The following is a 21,244-nucleotide window of genomic DNA, read 5'->3' on the forward strand; positions in this document are numbered from 1 at the left end:
TTTATGAAGCAGTTTTATATTTCCAGGGTATTTGGTTCCTGATCTATTTATAAAATGTTTCTGAGCTTGTTCCTCATTGTTTTGACACTTCCTGATAAAAATATCTTTTGCTCTCAGTCTAGAGCTTTGTTTCTCCATAAGGGATATATGTTACTTTTTTTCTTTATTCATTTTCTATTCAGGCCAAGGCAATTCACAACATTAGTTGAACATGTGCCTCGAGCATCTCAGAGCAGAAAGTGAGCCTCATCTATCTTTCTTTTTTCTCTCTGCGCAACAGCTGGCACACAGGAGTTCAATTTTGAACAGTTAACTTTTACTGAGTTACTACACAGACTTAAATCCTGCCTCCAACTCACTTGTTCTCTGATAGGGACAGATGACCAAGAACACAACAAAAATATGCAGCAGAATCTATAAAGTGCCACTGGGTGTCATGAGAGTGATCACAATTGATTTGGGGGCTCGGTAAAATTTTATGGAAGTAAATGAAATTTAAATTCGACCTGGAATGATTCTTAGGGTTTTAACATTTATTTCATGTTCCTGAGTATTCTTTATGCCAGGAGCTGGAATACAGTTTCTGTATCTAGTTGACGACCTAGCGTCTAACACAGGAGATGATGTGTATTCCTCGAGACCTGGTTAGGGGCAAGTAAACAAAACCAGCTTATGCCACCTTAAACAGAAGAGGCACTTGAATGGCATGTACAGCTGTGAGGCCGAGAAGGGCACCAGGCATAAGTGGGTCTCAGAAATCAAAGAACGTAATCTCTGTTCGGGCCTCCTGTTTTTTCCCCATTACAACTGGGCTTCCTCTATGCGGTGATGGTTAGAAACCATGGTGTGCAAACTGGTCACAGGTGACTTCTGGCTTGCATCATCTCAGCTAGTAGACCTAAAGAAAGAGAGATCTCTTCACCTTCCACAGACACCATCCTGCAAAGAGACGCTGACTGACCTGGTTTGGGTCATGTGCCTATAACTATACCCAGAGAGGCCTGGTGCCACATTTGAGAGCTATACTAGATCCACAATGAATGAAGGCGGGTCAATTTTTTAACTGCAGGGTAAACTTGCTATCAAAGGGAGGGAGAGGCCAGGGAGGAAGAGATGTTGAGAAGATGAACACAACAGATAACCTCTACAAATGTTAACAAAAAACTACAACCAAATGTGCTGTAACAAGAGTGTTTAACACCATAAGATCACTTATAAATGAAGGATTTATGTCATGGAGAGGGCATTCCTGAGGGAGCAAAATAAGTATATAAAGCCACAGAGGTGAGAAAGCACTGGAGATACTTATGGTCCAATTTGGCTCAGCACTGGGCAGGTACCCCTGGTGGCTCAGCTGGTAAAGAATCCTCCTGCAATGCGGGAGACCTGGGTTCGATCCCTGGGTTGGGAAGATCCCCTGGAGAAGGGAAAGGCTACCTGCTCCAGTATTCTGGCCTGGAGAATTCCATGGACTTACTTTATAGTCCATGGGGTTGCAAACAGTTGGATATGACTGAGCAACTTTCACTCAAAAACTCACTCAACTGGGTAGGTATACCCAGAAGTACAGAGGGGGTTGAAGATAATGGAGAAGGTTTTAGAGATATGTCTAAAGTGGTGACTTTACACCCTTTGGGGAAGGGTTTTAATGCAAGGTCAGTCTATACTTAAGTTGGTGGGTTCAAAGGGAGTAATGGGGTAGGAATCATAATTTGAAAATGTTCCCCTGCCAAGCATGGGGGGCACACAACACTGCTCTCTGCATCCCACTCACTGACCCCTGCCTGCCATGTCTCCTCCACCCCCAGAGCCCTGGGCCCCCCAGGAACTTCCCTTGGCCTCTGCCTCTTCAGCTTTAAACTCTCCTGCAGTTCCAATTCCATACCACCTGGGAAAATTCTAACCCAGGACAAGCCCTTCCTCCTGTGCTTTCCCCATATCTGACTCCAGGAGCTGAGCAGTGCTTCAGGGCAAACTGGTGCAAGATACATTCAAGATGGCCAACTTTCAAAGAGCCCTCTGCATGGCCAGACAACTCACCTTTGCTTTTCTGTTTATTTTCTTACATGTTGATCTCAACTCTCTTCTATTATCTTAAACCTTTATCCTCCTTTCTAATCCTCTGCTACCTCCAGCTAGTGGATCTTACTTTTCACTCCAGAGAACTGAATCTTCTCAGCTTCCCACCTCCCTCATCTCTCATTCTCTTCATCAGGCTTTCAGTTCAGTTCAGTTCAGTTGCTCAGTCATGTCCGATTCCCCACGACCCCATGAATCGCAGCACGCCAGGCCTCCCTGTCCATCACCATCTCCCGGAGTTCACTCAAATTCACGTCCATCGAGTCGGTGATGCCATCCAGCCATGTCATCCTCTGCTGTCCCCTTCTCCTGCCTCCAATCCCTCCCAGCATCAGAGCCTTTCCAATAAGTCAACTCTTCGCATGAGGTGGCCAAAGTATTGGAGTTTCAGCTTTAGCATCAGTCCTTCCAAAGAAATCCCAGGGCTGATCTCCTTTAGAATGGACTGGTTGGATCTCCTTGCAGTCCAAGGGACTCTCAAGAGTCTTCTCCAACACCACAGTTCAAAAGCATCAATTCTTCGGCGCTCAGCTTTCTTCATAGTCCAACTCTCACATCCATACATGACCACAGGAAAAACCATAGCCTTGACTAGACGGACCTTTGTTGGCAAAGTAATGTCTCTGCTTTTCAATATGCTATCTAGGTTGATCATAACTTTTCTTCCAAGGAGTAAGCGTCTTTTAATTTCATGGCTGCAGTCACCATCTGCAGTGATTTTGGAGCCCCCCAAAATAAAGTCTGACACTGTTTCCCCTGTTTCCCCATCTATTTCCCATGAAGTGATGGGACCAGATGCCATGATCTTCGTTTTCTGAATGTTGAGCTTTAAGCCAACTGTTTCACTCTCCACTTTCACTTTCATGCAGGCTGTTTAGTTCCTCTTCACTTTTTGCCATAAGGGAGGTACCATCTGCATATCTGGGGTTATTGATATTTCTCCCGGCAATCTTGATTCCGGCTTGTGCTTTTTCCAGCCCAGCGTTTCTCATTATGTACTCTTCATAGAAGTTAAACAAGCAGGGTGACAACATACAGCCTTGAAGTAATCCTTTTCCTATTTGGAACCAGTCTGTTGTTCCATGTCCAGTTCTAACTGTTGCTTCCTGACCTGCATTTCTCTTGCTGTCCCAAGCTAATCCCTGCACCCAGGCTTTGATCTCTGCTGCCCCACCTCAATGTTATGAACCTATGTCCTTAGTTCTCCGGGCACTCTATCTATCAGATCTACCCATCTCAAGCACCTTACCCACCTCAAGCACCTTACCACTGATCCATTCATTCTTATGCAACTACTCTTTCTAAACTCTTTCCCATGAACATCAAACATATTCAACTCTTTCCTCTTACAAAGGAAAAGTCCCAGGTCTTTAGCCCCCTCCAGCCACTACCTTATCTTATTCCTCTTTGAAAGTGAAAGTGAATTCGCTCAGTTGTGTCCGACTCTTAGCAACCCCATGGACTGTAGCCTATCAGGCTCCTCTGTCCATGGGATTTTCCAGGCAAGAGTGCTAGAGTGGGTTGCCATGTCCTTCTCCAGGGGATCTTCCCGACCCAGGAATCGAACCCAGGTCTCCTGCATTGCAGGCAGATGCTTTACCGTCTGAGCCACCAGGGAAGCCCTTACAAGCCCTACACCAAGCTTTTTGAAAGACTTATCTGCAGCCACACTCTTTCATTTATTTTCTCCTCTTTCACTTACTCCTCAACCCATGGCATCTGACTTCTCCTGCCATCTTTCATTGAGTAGTTCTTGCCAAGTGAAATCAGTTCAGTTATTCACCTTTAATATTCTTCACTGCTTCCTCCTACTGCAGACTTTATTTTCTTTGCCTCCACAATGCCACACTCTTTCTTTCTTCAAACTTCTCTGTTACCTTTTTATTATAGTAAAATGTAGGTAAAATTTGTGTTTTTAGCTATTTTAAGTGTACAATCCAGTGGTAATAAATACATCTATGATGCTGCACAACTATCACAACCAACTCTTTTCATAACCTTTTAAAATAGAAATTCTGTACCAATTAAGCAATAACTCCCATATCTCCCTTCCCTAGTCCCTGGTAACTTCTAATCTACTTTCTGTCTCTATGAACTGGCCTATTCCAGATACTTTATGTAAGTGTAATTGTACAGTATTTGTCCATTCTGTCTGGCTTATTTCACTTATCATGACATTTTCAAGGCTCATCCATGTTGTAGCATGTAGTAGAAATTTATTTCTTTTTATGAAATTATGAATAATATTCCATTGTATGGATATATCACATCTGTTTATGACCTCTAGTATTGTGTCCACCAGGGAACAGGGGCAAGCAAGTAGCTGTTTGAGTCCTTCTTTGCATTTCTTCTGGATATACACCTAGGAGTGAAATTGCCAAGTCATGTGATAATTTTATTTTAGCTTTTTGAGAAAGCTCCACAGTAGATGTACCATTTTACAATCTCACCTGAAATGTATGAGGGTTCCAATTTCTCCACAACCTCACCAACACATATTATTTTCCGTTCTTTAAATTATAGTCCTTATATTAGTTTGCTTGAGCTGCCATAACAGAATGCCACAGACTGGTTGGCTTAAAGAACAGAAATTTGTTTTCTTACAGTTGTGGAAGCTGGAAGTCCAAGATCAAGATGCCAGCAGGGTTAGTTTCTGACTAGGCCTCTCTTCCTGGTTTGCAGAGAGTACCTTCTTGCCCTGTCCTCACATGGCTTAAAAGACCTCGTGTCTAGTGTCTCTTCTTCTTTATAAGAATATCAGTTCAGTTCAGTTCAGTCACTCAGTTGTGTCCAACTCTTTGCGACCCCATGAATCACAGCATACCAGGCCTCCCTGTTCATCATCAACTCCCAGAGTTTACCCAAACCCATGTCCATTGAGTTGGTGATGCCATCCAACCATCTCATCCTCAGGGCTACTGAATTAGGACTTCATCCTTATTACTTCATTTAACTTCAATTACCTCTTTAATTACCTCAGATAAGCAGATGATACCACTCTAATAGCAGAAGGTGAAGAGGAACCAAAGAGCTTCTTGATGAGGGTGAAAAAGAAGAGTGAAAAGCTGGCTTAAAACTCAACATTCAAAAAACTAAGATCCTGGTATCCGGTCCCATCACTTCATGGAGAACAGAAGGGGAAAAAGTGGAAGCAGTGACAGATTTTATTTTCTTGGGCTCCAAAATCACCATGGACTGTGACTACAGCCATGAAAATAAAAGACACTTGCTTCTTGGAAGAAAAGCTATGACAAACCTAGACAGCATATTAAAAAGCAGAGACATCATTTTGCCAACAAAGGTCTGTATAGTCAAAGCTATGGTTTCTCCAGTAGTCATGTATGGATGTGAGAGTTGGACCATAAAGAAGGTTGACAGCCAAAGAATTGATGCTTTTGAATTGTGATGCTGGAGAAGACTCTTGAGAGTCCCTTGGACTGCAAGGAGATCAAACCAATCAATCCTAAAGGAAATCAGTCCTGAATATTCATTAGAACAACTGATGCTGAAGCTCTAATACTTTGGCCACCTGATGTGAAAAGCTGACTCACTGGAAAAGACCCTGATGCCGGGAAAGATTGAAGGCAAAAAGAAAAGGAGCAGCAGAAGTGAGACGGTTAGAAAGCATCACTGACTCAGTGGACATGAACCTGAGCAAACTCTGGGGGACAGTGAAGGACAGGGGAGCCTGGTGAGCTGCAGTCCGTGGGGTTGCCAAGAGTCAGACACAACTTAGCGACTGAACAACAAAAGGCCTTATCTCCAAATACAGTTACACTGGGGGTTAGGGCTTCAACCTAGGAATTCTGGGGGACACAAGTCAGCTTAACAGCCCTCCTAGCAGGTGTGAGATGGCCTCTCACTATGGTTTTCTTTAGTAATTTTTCTATCTCCTTTGAAGATTCAACCTCCTCCACTCTTGTTGGTCAGTCTCTAAGTTGTGTCTGACTATTTCGCCCCAGGGACCTCTGTCCATGGGATTTCCCAGGCAAGAATACTGCAGTGGGTAGCCATTTCCTTCTTCAGGGGATCTTCCCAAGTGAAGGATCAAACCCACATCTTCTGCATTGGTAGGTGGATTCTTTACTACTGAGCCACCAGGGAAGCCTTCAACCTCCTCTATCCAGGCATTAAATGCTGGAGATGTCAAGACTTGGCCAGAAGCCCTATCCTCTTTCATCCCACACTTTCTAGGCCATCGCGTTCTCCTCTGCAATTTCAGATACATGTCTGCGACTCCCAATTTTAGAACTCAGGACTCTCTTTGAATTCCAGACTCCTATAACCAACTCTATTCAATATTTAGATGCTTTATGTATTTGTACACATTTAAATAAACTCTTCTATAGTGCCCACTATGTGACAGGCACTGTTTTAAGTTCTTTAAATTAGCTCATTCGCTCCTCGTAAGAACTCTATGAGAAAGGTAATATTCCTAGTTACAGGTGAGGAGACTGAGGCTGAATGATTTACATTAACTTGTGTGCACTCCCACAGCTGGTAAATAGCAAAGCTAGGTCACTCCAGAGCAGATGGTTCTGTCCCGTAGTCCACGCTCTCGGTCGTTTTGCTATACTGCTTCTCAAATAGCCCCTTCAGCTCCATTCGTTCAGGGTCAAATTTCTGATTTTCAGGCCTATATTAGTTTGCTATGGCTACTGTAACAAAGTTCCACAAATTGAGTAGTTTAAATAACATAAAAGTATTGCTTCACAGTTTTGGAGGCTAGAAGTCCAAAATCAAGGTGTTGGCGGGCTTCGTCCCTTCCGAGGGTGTTGAGAAATAATCTGTTTCATGCCTCTGGCCCAGCTTCTGGTAACCTCAGGCATTCCTTGGCTTATCAATGGTGTTCTTCCTGTGCTTTCACATGATCTTCCCTCTGCACATATGTGTGTCCAGATTCTCTGCCTTTTTTTTAAGCTGTGCTTTGTGGCTTGTAGGATCTCAGTCCCCTGACCAGGGGTTGCATCTGGGCCCTCGGCAGTGAGAGTGGGAAGTCCTAACCACTGGACTGCCAGGGAATTCTTTCCCCTTTTTAAAAGAACATCGAGTCACTTTGGATTAAGGCCCGCCCTAACGATCTCATTTTAACTCTGTAAGCAAATAAGGTCACATTCTTTAACCTAATAGAAAGACTAAAGTCCTCACCCTGAGACCTACATTCAGAGGTACTGGGGTTAGGACTTTAGCCTATCTGTTTTGAGGGCACACAATTCAACGGATAACAATTTCCAAACCTGGCCTACCATGGTTCCCTAGCTCAGTGAATACCTCAATCATTTGTCCAAGTCCTAGGAGTCATCCTGGCACTTCATTTCCGTCACCCCCATGCCCAGGGCCCCGCCGAGTCCTGTTATGGTGCGTGAATCACTCTTAAGATCTTCCCTGCCCTTCATCTCTACTGCCACCATCGCAAGTTGTGAGCTCACTCTCTCACCTGGACTTCCATAACAGCCTCGAGCTGGTCTCCACCCCTTCCATTCAGCCTCCATACTGTGCCCACAGTAAACTTCCCAAATAGTTCTGACATCTGACTTGGGTCCACCCCTATCCTCATTCCCTCCCTGCATGAAAACTCTGTTGGTTTCCCACTTGCTGTTAAGATACAAACCAAAATCCTTACCCTGACCCATAAAGCCTTCCCCGTTGACCCTGGGCCCGCTCCTGGCTCCTGTCCTTCCACCAGTCCTGTCCTCCGCTGCGTGTCTCTTGGTTCCCTGGATGAGCCTTGCTCCCTCCCAGCATGAGCAGGGAGGGCACTTTGCCCACAGTGTCTTCTGCTTAAATGTGCTCTCCAGTTCTTACTCTCCTCTCTAATCTCCTCCTTTGTCTTTCAGATACTGTCCCTTTCTTGAGGAAGCCTTCTTGGCTCTCAAAGTTGACTGAGTTTCCTCCACTATATTCTCTTATTGAACTGGGTTCCTTTTCTTTGCAGCTCTTCCTCCATTTGGATTAGGCTCATTTGTGTTTGATTTTTTTCTCAGTGGCCCCCACCAAAGTATAAGCTCCATGGAGGAAAGATCCATTCTGCTCACTATGGCAGCCACGGTGCCTGTCATAGGCCACACATCCAGTACATATTTGTTGAGTGGACGAATAGAGAACTGGTTAGTCTCCATTTGCTGCTATTTGATTCACTCTGAGAAAGGAAGCTGACCTCTGCAGATTTCAGACTTGGGGCTGGCTGGCTTCTGAGTCTGAGCAGAGGACTGTACCAGCAGATCAGAGAGAAAGAGAAGAGAGGCATCAGGCTGCCTGCCTCCTGACTTAGGAGCTGACTATAGCTCCTAAGGAATGGCAGCTCTGGAACAAGCTGGCCCTAGGAGTGCTCATTGCTTCCCACTGTTGCTAGTTTCTGAATGTCTCTGCATTACTTAAAAATTTTTTTTACTGTGCCCACAACTCCGTGAGTAGTTCTCCTTTGACCCTAGCTGTAACAGATAGAGATCAGTTTTAAGTCTATTGTCCAAGCAGCAGGGAGTAAGGGCCTGAACAGGGGAGACACTCAGAAAAGAAAGATGGGGATAGATTATGATAAATAAGCTCAACAAACTTTAGTAACCGAGTCCACATATGAACTATACTTTCTGACAGAAGGCATTATATTTCACTTGTTCTTTATGTCAATGCCTAGCTTGTAGTAAGTACTCAATAAATATTGGTGAAATGATTGACTGGAAGGGTCGAAGACAATTCCATATTTCAATCTTGGGTGATTCCTCTTAAAGAGAGGAAAAGTCTGGTTCATTTGCAAGCAGCAGTTAAAGTACCAGCAAGAAAGACACAGAATGATACTGAAGAAAGAGTGTGGACCCGAAGTCCAACCTTCCCACTTGATCTTGGGTAAACGACTTGAGATTCTTCTTTGAGATTGTTTCATTATTTGTAAAATGGGAATAAAAATCCCCAACTCACAGTGCTGCTAAGAGGAATACTTGAGATCATATGTATAGAGCATATATCCACCCTGAGAGGGCCCTTAACCTTCACATCATATACTGAGATGTGACACAGAGATCCAAAAACATCAGGGACCATTCCCAGGGTTTGCCTTTGAAGCTGTTCCTTGTCACCATGAACCAAGCCCTTAGTTACCTGTGTGTGTTGTACTTTTTCCCGGACTCTCACTGTGGATTTTTAAAATCTTACTTCCATCTGCGTTTTGTGTAATTCTAGCAGGTTACAACTTGTGCTCTCATTACTCAGTAGATTCTACTTTAGCCTTTAGGACTCTGGACTCCCCGGGGTGGACATGAGCCTTCCTCCTTGTATTGTGTATTCACTTTGAGCACTTGAGACCATCAGGAATACACTGACCCTGTAGCAGAGATGGAATTCAGACTCAAACATTCCTTTCACCCCTGGTGCCCTTTGTGTCTTCTCAAAATGTCTCTAGACCAACTCCTATTGGTCTCAAAGATATAATTTCCCCCATCCAACTAGACAGTTGGCATCGTATTTCAGTCCCAAAATGGTTGTTCCCAACACTGTACTGGATTTGCTGAAATAACCATGAATGTTTCCCCAGAAGTTGTGGGAACTGGGCAGACAAGACGAAGAAGTTCCCTTTCAAGATATTTATAATTCAAATGACCTCTGTTGACCTGCTACCCAGAATTAACCTTCCCTTCTAACCCAGATGAGTTGATTTCCTATTGTTTTGTCACCCCTTTCTCCTTTAAGGCATTCCTGTAAGACTAGTCTTTGAAAGAATCTTACATATCCGGTTTTATTTTAGTGCTCCAGGCCTCAGGATTCAAGAACATTTTTCATCACGCAGTTTACTCTGGTTGAACATTCACAACTTCTCACACATGCTGCTTCTCTAAGATTACCAAGGCAAAGTTAGTGACTTCAAATTGAGAATGCATGCTTTAAAGATGCAAATATTGAATATTTTAAATATGCATTAAATAGGTTGTAATAGTAAGACTCATGGAAGCCCATGAAATTTAGCATGGAGGAAAAACAAAAAGGTATGTATTCAGTCTTCATTTGACACATACAACTCATTCTTTCCTACAATTTCCTTATTTCCAGATTTCTTAGTCATAGTATCTTAGGGTTACCTAAAAATGTTCCTGCTACATCATGGAAATATTTGCATTCTAACCAAATAATTTCAGAGCTTCTCAAAAGCTGAGGGAGATCCTGGCTGCTTCCATTATTTTTTGAGGTCCGCAGAATATTAAACTTATTTTTTCTGGCTACACTGCATGGCTTGTGAGATTTTAGTTTCCTGACCAGGCATCAAACCCATGCCCTCTGCAGTAAAAGCATGGAGTCCTAACCACTGGACTGCCAGGGAATTCCCAAACTGTTTTTCCCTAATAAAAATTGGTGATGTTTTAAATGTCCACATTTTAACAATTGATGCCTTTCACACACAAAAAATTATGACGCAAGACAGTTGTGCTAGTCAGAAGATAGTTAAAAGATTTAACTTTTAACACAAAAGGTGATGTAGTTTAGTCAGGGATCTCAATTTTGAATTTGTATCAGGGGTGTCTTCTTTCAACCACTCTATCAGAATATTTTTGTGTAACCTCCTTTGGAGGTGAGTCAAAAGCCCAAATTCCAGGCCTTTCGTAAACATGGAGCCTGAGCCAGATAGCCTTCCAGCTCTGTGTCCTTTCCTCCTCCTCCTTCTCTCACTCACATTATTATTTAGTAATACACCATGAATTAAAGATGACGATCAGCAAGCCTTATCCACTTATTCAGTGGTGTAAAGAAAAACTTTGAACAATCCTAGCTTGGGGAAATGCAACAAAGGGCAACTTCTAAGACTAGTTTCCCCCCCAAAATGTAGAAGCCTAGGTTTTTCTGAGCTGATTTTTTTAGGTGTTGGCTTGACATGTCTTGTTTAGATCACAAACTCTTTACAAAGAAACTACTTATTTTGAGCTATTACTAAAAATAGCAATGAATATTATTGAGTAATTCCTATTTAAACTATTTAAGACTTAAACAGGAAAACAATTTTCCATTCATGATATGGGCAGCACTAACATTTATGCACATATGTTTCTAGCTGTGGGAATATCCTGTACTCCATGATCCTGAATAGACACCATCACTGTCATTGAACGTATAATATACACATATATGTACATAAGTAAACATTCAGGTGATTGCCTTTGACTTAAAAAGTGCTGTCTCAATTTTAGCAGCCCAGAAAAGATAACCCGACCGTCTTCATGTAATTTGTAGCTGGAACCACCCTTTTGTTAGACAAGCGGGCTATTCTATGGTGTCAACAGAAATCAGATGCAGGTGGACTTAGGTCAGCAGCCACCTCGCCCGGGAACTACTGGGTCAGTGGGACACTGGAAGGGAGACGGTGGAGGGTGCAGCAGACCCTAAAAGCAGCAGCTGAAAGGTGTAGGGACCGCGGTCTTCCTAAGAGGCTGAGAAATCTCATCGTAACCCCATTTGCTCCAGGCCAGCCCAGGTACAAAGTGGATTAATGAAGGTGAAGCAGACTGGGGCTGAAGGTGAGCTCCTGCTTTTTCAAAGTGAGAAGGAGACAAGTGGAGATGTAATTTCAGCAGAGATGGCAAAACAGTGTGGAGAAAAGAGCATTTAGAGAATAAAGGGAATTGACAAATATATTCCCTTAATAAATACTCAGAGAAGCCATTTCAAATGTCAGCCTCCTTGCTGATAGATTTAAAAGGTTATTAAACAAGTAGCAACTATTTATTGTTTCTTTTAAGTGACACATTTTTGAGCTTGTTTGATCTTCTTAACAAAACCCAGAATGCCCCCCCACCCCCGCAATAAATACACTGCACTGAATTCATGATTGCCTCACAATTTCCTCATCACATAGACCCAAAAGGTCAAGTGGCCTCCTGTGTTGTTTTTTTCTGAAAATGGAACTGTCTTTTCAACAGATACAATTGGTGAGTTGAAAACAATGAAAAGAAAAATACATCCAGTTGAAAAAAACCATGAGATCCCAAACACTGAACTTTATCATCTACTTCAGTAACATAAGCGGTAGTTTATCTAGATGGGAGTTACCACCCAGTATTATAGTCATTCTGAATAATACAAACACAAGTTATAATTACTTGAAATGTTAACTGTTTTTACTAAGATGGTTGCAAAACTGTTTTTTGTTGTTTACTTATTTGCTTTTGTAACTGGAAATCTAGATTACAACTTTCAAGTGCTCTATGGACCAACCTTTTGATGCAAAGTTAGGGGCTTTATTTAGAATAAACTAGGAGGTCTTTTTTTTTAATGCTGAAATTAGGATTCCATTGCTCATAAAAGTTACAAGATTTTGTATCACCATTTGCAGGTCTTCTCCCCCTAGAATTTCTCTCATTTCTCTTTAACAACAAAAAAGGAAAGGAATACAATCTTGAGGAAAAGTGCGATTGTTCACCGAGACAAAGCCAGTCGTTCTCTGAAGTTAAGCAGAGACTGTGCGGCACAGAGCAGACTGGCAATTATTTGGTTTTAATTCCTGAACTTGAAATTAAAATGAGAAATGGTCTCTTTCAGAGTCTAAAGAAAAATCCCACTGGTGTAGAAACTTGGGCAGGGGTAAACGAGGGGTCTCTGGTTGTGCCAGTCAGCTCTCTGGGGAGCAGGTGCTGACAGAGGGAAGTGGGGCGGGGTTTCTGGGGAGTAAGGGCTGAGAAACAAAAGGGAGGGAAGCCGTCTGACCCAGGCTTCATTTTGACAAAGGCTTTGTCAAAATGAGGGGCACTCTGCCTGGTCAGTACAGGGGCCCTCTGTCTGGTGGAAGTAGCTGGGCCCTGGCCACCGCCTGCCTCAGTCACTGCTGTGGCTGCCCTGGGAAGAGCCAGACCTCACTCCAAAGCCCGGAGTGGCCGGGGCAGGTCTGGGGAGAGCACATTATCCCATTATGGGAGCACCGGCCCGGCCTCCAGCATCCTGCTAGACCCAGTTCCATCCCCCTTCTAGGGGAGCCTTTGCTTTCCCTCCCAAACCCCTCAAATCTTCCGTGATCTTCACCTCCTCCCTATCCCTAGGAAAAGTCGAGGTTCTTCTCACTTCCTTATGCAGAGCACTTCAGTGTGATAAAAATACCTTTTGTTTCTCAGTGGGAGGAGTCATCTCTTCTATTCAAAGAGGGCTGCCTGGCATTTTCACTGGATATGTTATATATACACATATTAAGCCACTCCCTGAGTATGAGAAAATGGTTGTGGCAATTCTTGCTCTAAGCAGCACTTTCCCCTTTTTAATTGTAAACAGAAATAACTGGGGATGGGGAGAGCACGGGGTGAAATCTGAGAGCAAAAGCTGAGTTTACTGCGCAGGGCGCCTGCCCACTTGACTTCTCACTTTCTAAGCTCACCTTTGGGGCTAAGGGTTTACTTCCCTCAGAGACTGGTTTAGGGTGGTTTAGACTGTTAGAAGCTAAGAGTGACTTTCTTAAATATTTGTGACTAAACAGAATTAGGGAATCAAACAACATTCTTTGCTTCCAGTTGACATTTGATAAATGTTGCTTCTGCTACTTAATTGATAATTAATTCTGTTGAGAGCAGGAATTTTACTCCACAAACTCAAAAGTGCAAAAATATCATATTCTTGATTTGTTTAAAACCAAATGAGACCCCTAGGTTTTTCCTATATTGAAATTCTGGAGACTTATTGATATGTATTATTTTAAAGATGGCCTATTTTGTAGGAGAGGAGCTTAGAGGTAGGATTTTTAGGTCAAAAGGTCAGTGTATTCTGCAATTGGACATACAGTTCCACATAGGATCCCACACTCAGAAGTTTGAGAGCACCTGGTTATCTACACCCTCACCAGCCTGGAAGTTATCAATCTTTTCAACTTTTGCCAAGCAGATGGGCAAAAATTCAATTTTGTTATGATTTTAATTTGCATTTCCCTGGCTACTGGCAAGATTGAGCAACTTGTTATGTTTATATGGCACCTGCACTTCCTTTGATCTACTGGGTCACCTGTCTTATTGATTTCTAAAAAGCCTTATGTAAGTAAGGGCTCTTAACTCTGTGTGTGTGTGTGCTGCAGATACATTGATAGTTAACTAATCACTTGTTTTTTGACTGGTTGTGGGTTAAAAAGACACAGACCCTACTCTCAGCTCATATTCCAATGGGGGCATCAGCTGAAAGACAGAGAATGATCATAGAACTTGACAGAGCTGTACCCGAGGGGCACGTCTAATATCTGTAGCAGGCAAAATTTGCTTTTGCATTAGTATTACTTTTTAATGATGAAAACAATGTAACTTCATTGAAGGCCACAGCATACTTTTATCATGAAGTCAGACAAAACGATGACCACTGCAGGATTTTGCCAGAGCTTGACCACTCATAAACTTATTTAACTTCTACCACTTCTCATATGTCCCCTCTCAACCTACCACTCCCAAATTCCATTCTTCCTTAGAGTGTTTCTACCCACCCTTCTATTTTCAAAGGAATGGTATGTTAGTTTGTGACAGAGATTTTTTTTTGTAGATCTCCAATAAGTCTTAGACTCTTTAATACACATGTTAAAACCATCAGAGAAGATTTAGTTTCTTGAAATAGTTGACTATGCACAAAGAAGTTTTAGACTTTATATTTTAAAATAGGAGGGCCCATTTTCCTATGTAGTATTAACTCATTTAACATATTTTGATTGCTTACCCCCTATATCGGAGAAGGCAATGGCACCCCACTCCAGTACTCTTGCCTGGAAAATCCCATGGACGGAGGAGCCTGGAAGGCTGCAGTCCATGAGGTCGCTGAGGGTCGGGCACAACTGAGCGACTTCACTCACCCTCTATATACCAGGCACTGTTTTAAAAACTGAGGAAAAAATCCAACTGTGGATATAATATTACATCTGCATGCTCATGGGACTTATGTGTTAGTTGAAGCAGAGAAAGGCATTAAATCAGTATAAACATAGTTTATAATGTCAGGTACATAGTATAAAAAAAAATAAGATAGCTTAAGAGGAGTGTTATGGGATGAATTGTGTCCCCTCAAAAAGATGTTAATTCTCAGTACCTGTGGATGTGACCTTATTTGAAAATAGGATCTTTGCAGATGATCAAGTCAAGATGAGGTCATTGGAGGAAGCCCTAATCCAATATGACTGGAGTCCTTACAAAAAGGGGAAGTTAGGACACAGTGACAGACACACACACAGGGTGAATGTCATGTGAAGATGAAGGCTGAGATTTGGATGGTGCTTCTATAAGCCAAAGGATGCCAATGAGTGCCAGCAAGCCACTGGAAGCTAGGAGCAAGGTATGGAACAGGTAGTCCCTCACAGCTTTCAGAACAAACCAACTCTGCCAACATCTTGATCTCAGACTTCTAGCTTCCAGAATTGTGAAACGATACATTGCCGTTGAATTGAGACATCCACTTTGTGGTACTTTGTTATGGAACCCTTAGGAAACTAATACAAAGAGGAAAAGTAAGATTTTAAGATGGGATGATGAGGGAAGTTCACATGTGAACAGAGAACAGAATGTAGTCAAGCAGATAAACTGGGAGAAGCATGTACCAGACAACGGAATGTCAAATGCAAATAACCTCTGGTGGCAGCATGCTTGGCTCTTGTAAGGATCACCAGGGTCAGGATTCCTGATGCACAGTGAGCGAAAGGCAGGGAGAGTGGGAGGAGGTAAGGTCAGACCGTGTAGAGATCTACTGGCCATGACGTGTGGACAGTTGGCTTTTTTCTGGGCACCATAAGAAGCAATTGGAGGACTGTAGGCAGATACATGATGTCATTGGTGTCACAAGAAGCAAATTTAGTTTCCTGTTAAGCAGAAAACAAGGTTGAGTTTGGTATCTGTATTAGCCAGTGCTCTTGGAATTGTAAGTAACAGAGGTTCAACTCAAACTTGACTAAACAAGGGAGGGAACTTAACTAGATCACATAACTGAAAAGCCCAGGAGTAGTTTAGGCAGGGAGGGGGATCAGCTCTGATCATCAAAGATCTGTTTCATGCTTTCCCTCTTTCAGCTCTGCTTCCTGTATGTTGACGTCCCTCGCAGACAGGTTTTTTGTCATTATGTGGCAAAAGGACCTTTCGCAGCTCGAGACGTTCATACTTTTTGGTACTGGAAATCCCAATATATATATAGTCCTACAATAAGTAGTGGTGATTTCTGAAGACAGTTTTTTGATCAACTGGCTTGGATCATGTGTCTACCTCTTTGGCAAGGGAGCCCACGCACGGACTGAATGATACAGTGTATGAGAAGCATCCACCAACAGGAAGAGCGATGTCAGAGCCACCATGCTGCCCAGCTTCAGAACTCTAATTCGTGATGTAGTGTATGTGAACGGGACCTCCTGGAGTCCGGGAGTGCACAACCCCAGAGAGGTCACACATGGTGGCCCTTGGTTCTGTAACCTAAAGAATGGCAAAGGAAGTTGGGCAGGCAAAACCAGCAGGTATCCCCTAGTACATCTCATTATAACTTTAAGAAAGGACTTTTTTTTTTAGGACTGTTTATGGCAAGTTCTTCAGAGAAGGCAATGGCACCCCACTCCAGTACTCTTGCCTGGAGAATCCCATGGATGGAGGATCCTGGAAGGCTGCAGTCCATGGGGTCGCTGAAAGTCGGACACGACTGAGCAACTTCACTTTCACTTTTCACTTTCATGCATTGGAGAAGGAAATGGCAACCCACTCCAGTGTTCTTGCCTGGAGAATCCCAGGGACGGGGGAGCCTGGTGGTCTGCCGTCTATGGGGTCGCACAGAGTCGGACACAACTGAAGCGACTTAGCAACAGCAGCAGCAGCAACATGACAAGTTTTTGGCTGGGTTTTTGCCTTCTTGGAACAAAACATGACTCATAAAATGCAAATCTACAGTAGATAAATAAATAGATTTATTTTAATTTGTCTAGGGACATCCTCTTAAATTTAAGGAACACCAATAATCCACCTTTGATAACAGTACTATAAATGGAATTATAATTCATAAGTGCAATGGCTCTTCCTTTCTAAGAACTTCACACATTCATTTATTTCATGACTATTGGTTGGGCCCCTGATACTGATAAGGAATTCAAACATAGTGGGGGAACAAAACAAAACTGATTTCTGTCCTCATGGGTGAGATCGACATTGGACAATGAACTTGGATATAAATATATACTTTATGTTGTGATAACTCTGGGGCTTCCCTGGTAGCTCAGACCGTAGAGAGTCTGCCTGCAATGCAGGAGACCTGGGTTTGATTCCTAGGTCAGGAAGATCCCCTGGAGAAGGAAATGGCAACTCACTCCAGTATTCTTGCCTGGAGAATCCCATGGACAGAGGAGCCTGGCAGGGGGTCCCAAAGAGTCAGACATAACTGAGAAACTAACACACACAGAATTATTATAAAGGAAAAGAACTGGGTTCTATCAGAGAGAATTGACAGGAGGTGGGGGTTAATTTAGACTCGGATCAGAGATTTATCTGAGGTTGTGACATTAAAGCAGTTGGCTGAAGGATAAATAGGAATTAGCCAGATGAAGAGTGGGAGAGGCAGGCAGAGTATTCAGGCTGAGGGACCAGTATGTGTGAGGGCCTTGAGGAATTGTGGGTTTCACCAGACATCCCTGGCCAGGCCCAGGGACACTATCCCAGACATTTCCATTTCCACTGATTGTTGCTTTCCATAATATTTCAAATTACACTAAATTACACACATTCCCTTTTCATCATTACATGGTAGAATGAAAGCTTAGATTTCCCCCTCTGATGTATAAATATTTGTATATACTAGTGTACTAATGTATGAGGATCACAAGCTGATCAAAAGTCATCAGAAGGAGGATCACAAGCTGATCAAAAGTCATCAGAAGGTAGAAGTTATTAAAGGAGGACTGTAATTATTTCATGCTGACAATATGTTTTCAAGTGTTTCTTAGTAATTTAGCATTTCAGTTTCTATAACTTTGTGGCAGAAAAGAAGATGATGAAAAGATTTAGAAAACAAGCACAGACAGGAGTTTAATATTTAAAGGGAATTATCTGAAGTTCTCTCCTGGCATCTGCTAAGTGAAGGAGAGAAACCTGGGTGCTAGCCGCTGGTGAGGAGGTAAAGCTTAGATGTCATGGTTCAAGACTTGATTAATCAGAATCCCGAAAGAAAATAGATGGCCCACTCAGAAGAAGCTAAATTGGGATGTTTTATATACAAAGGGACTGTTTTCAAAGCTGTATGTGTGCAGGCTTACGGCACTTCTTAATGAGTCTATAATACCCAGGCCCACAGAGATGAGGAGTAGAGATGTTTCCTGGACCCAAGAGATAGAGAGGGACAGACACACAGAGTCGTGTATCACTGCCACTCTATATGAGAGAAGCAATGACCTTTAGTCGAGGGACACTGCCAGCTGGAGGCAACTTTATAGGAAGGAAACAGAAGGGTGAAGCAACCTGACCTTCTTCTTCCCTTCCTCTGACTTCTAGTTGAACCCAACCAGAAGGCAGAGTCATGAGCATCCACTGCTGTGGTCCATACAGATCAATATTCCAGGAAGAGTGCAGGATGAAGAAGAGAATGAGGAGATCTGACCCTAAGGAGGAAACAGGTATTTTGCTACAGTTCTCAAGAGGCTTTCCACCAACCCCCAGGTACACAGCTAGTCAGCACCATGCTGCTTGGAATCCATCCAGTTCTTGTTGACCATGCTTCATCGTCATGAATGTGCAAGGATGTGTATTAAAAAATACCAAAAGTGCTTATCTGCTGATTCCTAGGATACCTTGCAAACTGGACAAGTAGTATCAACTCCTGCTTTTAAAGATTTAGACCTATCTGCCTTTTTTTTTTTTAACTGCAAGCCAGTCAACCCCTAAAAATATACAGCCCACAGACTTCTGCAATCAGGTGCCCTTGGAACAATTCCCTAATTAAGTGATGAGATCCTTGAAGAAAGACATTTCTATCATACTGCTATCATTTTCATTACTCATCTTGGTTTTTAAATATCACAGAAATTTTCAAATATGAAAAATAGTATAAAGATAATGTATACTCATATCTGCTACCCTAATTTAGAAAATGTTAATATTTTGATGTTTCAGAAATTTTAAATAAAGTATCACAGAGTGGAAGGCTTCTTGTCACTTATTATCTCTACTCATTCAATAACTTTCATTTTAAAAACACATATTGAGCAACGACTTGCTGCTGCTGCTTAGTCGCTTCTGTTGTGTCCGAATCTCTGCGACCCTATGGACTATAGCCTGCCAGTTTCCTCTGTCCATGGGATACTCCAGGCAAGAGTACTTAGAGTGGGTTGCCATGCCCTCCTCCAGGGGATCTTCCCAACCCAGGGATCCAACCTGGGTCTCCCACATTGCAGGCATATTCTTTACCGCTGAGCCGCCAGGGAAGCCTGAGCAACTACTTGCTGCTGCTGCTGCTAAGTCGCTTCAGTCGTGTCCGACTCTGTGCGACCCCATAGACGGCAGCCCACCAGGCTCCCCCGTCCATGGGATTCTCCAGGCAAGAACACTGGAGTGGGTTACCATTTCCTTCTCCAATGCATGAAAATGAAAAGTGAAAGTGAAGTCTCTTAGTCGTGTCCGACTCTTAGCGACCCCATGGACTGCGGCCCACCAGGTCCCTCCGTCCATGGGAGTTTCCAGGTAAGAGTACTGGAGTGGTGTGCCATTGCCTTCTCTGGAGCAACTACTTACTCTACTACAAATCTAGGCAGTAAAAACAAGTAAGACTGAGACTTGTTTCCTTTACTCAAGGTGCTCCCGATCTAGTAGAGTGGGAGCAGACAAGGAGACACCTGGGAAGAAGATGTGTGGGAGTGGAAAAGAATTTAGATCCCTCGACTGAGCAACTAAGAACTACCCAGATCCCACACACAGGTAAAGATGCTCATTAAATATAAATTGTATTGAACTGATCTTGGAAGTTGTGGTTGCAAAACCTAATGCAAGTGTCAAAAGAGAAGAGAAGAAGAAACAGGAGGAGATGGAGAATGAAGGCCAGAAGAGAAAGAAGGGGCATCATAAGCTCTTGGGCTCCTAACTATTTACCTCTACGGCACACTCCATGGGCATTGTTCACAGAGACATCTTCCCCCACCCCTCACCCTTCAAGGGCGCTTGATTTAGGGGCTGTGGCTCAGGAAGGAATTGGCAGTCTTTGGTACAAAACTGAAACTCCATTCTTTTCTCTCCCACGTTGGAATGCCTTTATCTTAGGGATAACCTGGCATCATCCCTAAATATATTGAAAAGCAAGATATTTTCAAAGTTTGGTTCTTTAATTCTGATTCAAAATACTTTGTGCAGAGACAATCCACCTTAACCACATGGCAACTATGACAGGTCTTGTCTGTGACTTGTGGAGGGGCCACCGTCTATTTTCTTTCTTTGCAGACATGACTTTGTGGAGCATTCAGCAGTTATTATCCCTAAAATGGTTGATGGTCTATTTGTGGTAGGTTGGTGAGAACAGAGAGAAGCAAACAAACCAGTAGCTTCTGCATTGAAAACTTGGCAATACACAGCCGCAGTGGAAACTGAAGAGCGTAATGGATAAAGCCACAATTGCACTAACACAGTGACAGCTCAGTTCAGTCGCTCAGTTGTGTACGACTCTTTGAGGCCCCATGAACCGCAGCACGCCAGGCCTCCCAACTCCCAGTTGGCCATCACCAACTCCGGAGTCCAGCCAAACCCATGTCCATTGAATCGGTGATGCCATCCAACCATCATGAGATGGTTGTCGTCCCTCTGTCGTCCCCTACTCCTCCTGCCCTAAATCTTTCCCAGCATCAGGGGCTTTTCAAATGAGTCAGCTCTTCACATCAGGTGACCAAAGTATTGGAGCTTCATCTTCAAAATCAGTCCTTCCAATGAACACCCAGGACTGATCTCCTTTAGGATGGACTGCTTGGATCTCCTTGCAGTCCAAGGGACTCTCAAGAGTCTTCTCCAACATCACAGTTCAAAAGCATCAATTCTTTGGCACTCAGCTTTCTTTATAGTCCAATCCTCACGTCCATACATGACTTCTGGAAAAACCATAGCTGACAACTTTGCCTCTAAGTGTTTCTTTTTTGTTTGTTTTCTACTTTTTTGTTTTGGTTGCACCTCTCAACATGTGAGACCCTAGTTCCCTGTGCTGCGCTGTGCTAAGTCACTCAGTTGTGTCCTTCTCTTTGCGACCC

The 21,244-nt window shown here is 43.1% G+C and overlaps 1 long non-coding RNA gene across 2 annotated transcripts in view; it reads left to right on the forward strand.

The window, feature by feature from the left end:
* The window catches only part of LOC138990792 (uncharacterized), a 124,724-nt gene extending 104,418 nt beyond the window's left edge, over positions 1 to 20,306 (forward strand). The window contains exons 4-5 of one of the 2 annotated variants that reach the window (XR_011466905.1): positions 18,516 to 18,637; positions 19,812 to 20,306. This is a non-coding gene — a long non-coding RNA (uncharacterized lncRNA). Of the gene's footprint in view, positions 1 to 18,515; positions 19,156 to 19,811 lie in introns of those variants that run through there. The other variant, XR_011466904.1, reaches the window with a different exon arrangement.
* Positions 20,307 to 21,244: the final 938 nt, after the last annotated feature.

This window comes from Bos mutus, chromosome 14, assembly GCF_027580195.1.
Source record: "Bos mutus isolate GX-2022 chromosome 14, NWIPB_WYAK_1.1, whole genome shotgun sequence".
Taxonomy (NCBI): Eukaryota; Metazoa; Chordata; class Mammalia; order Artiodactyla; family Bovidae; genus Bos; species Bos mutus.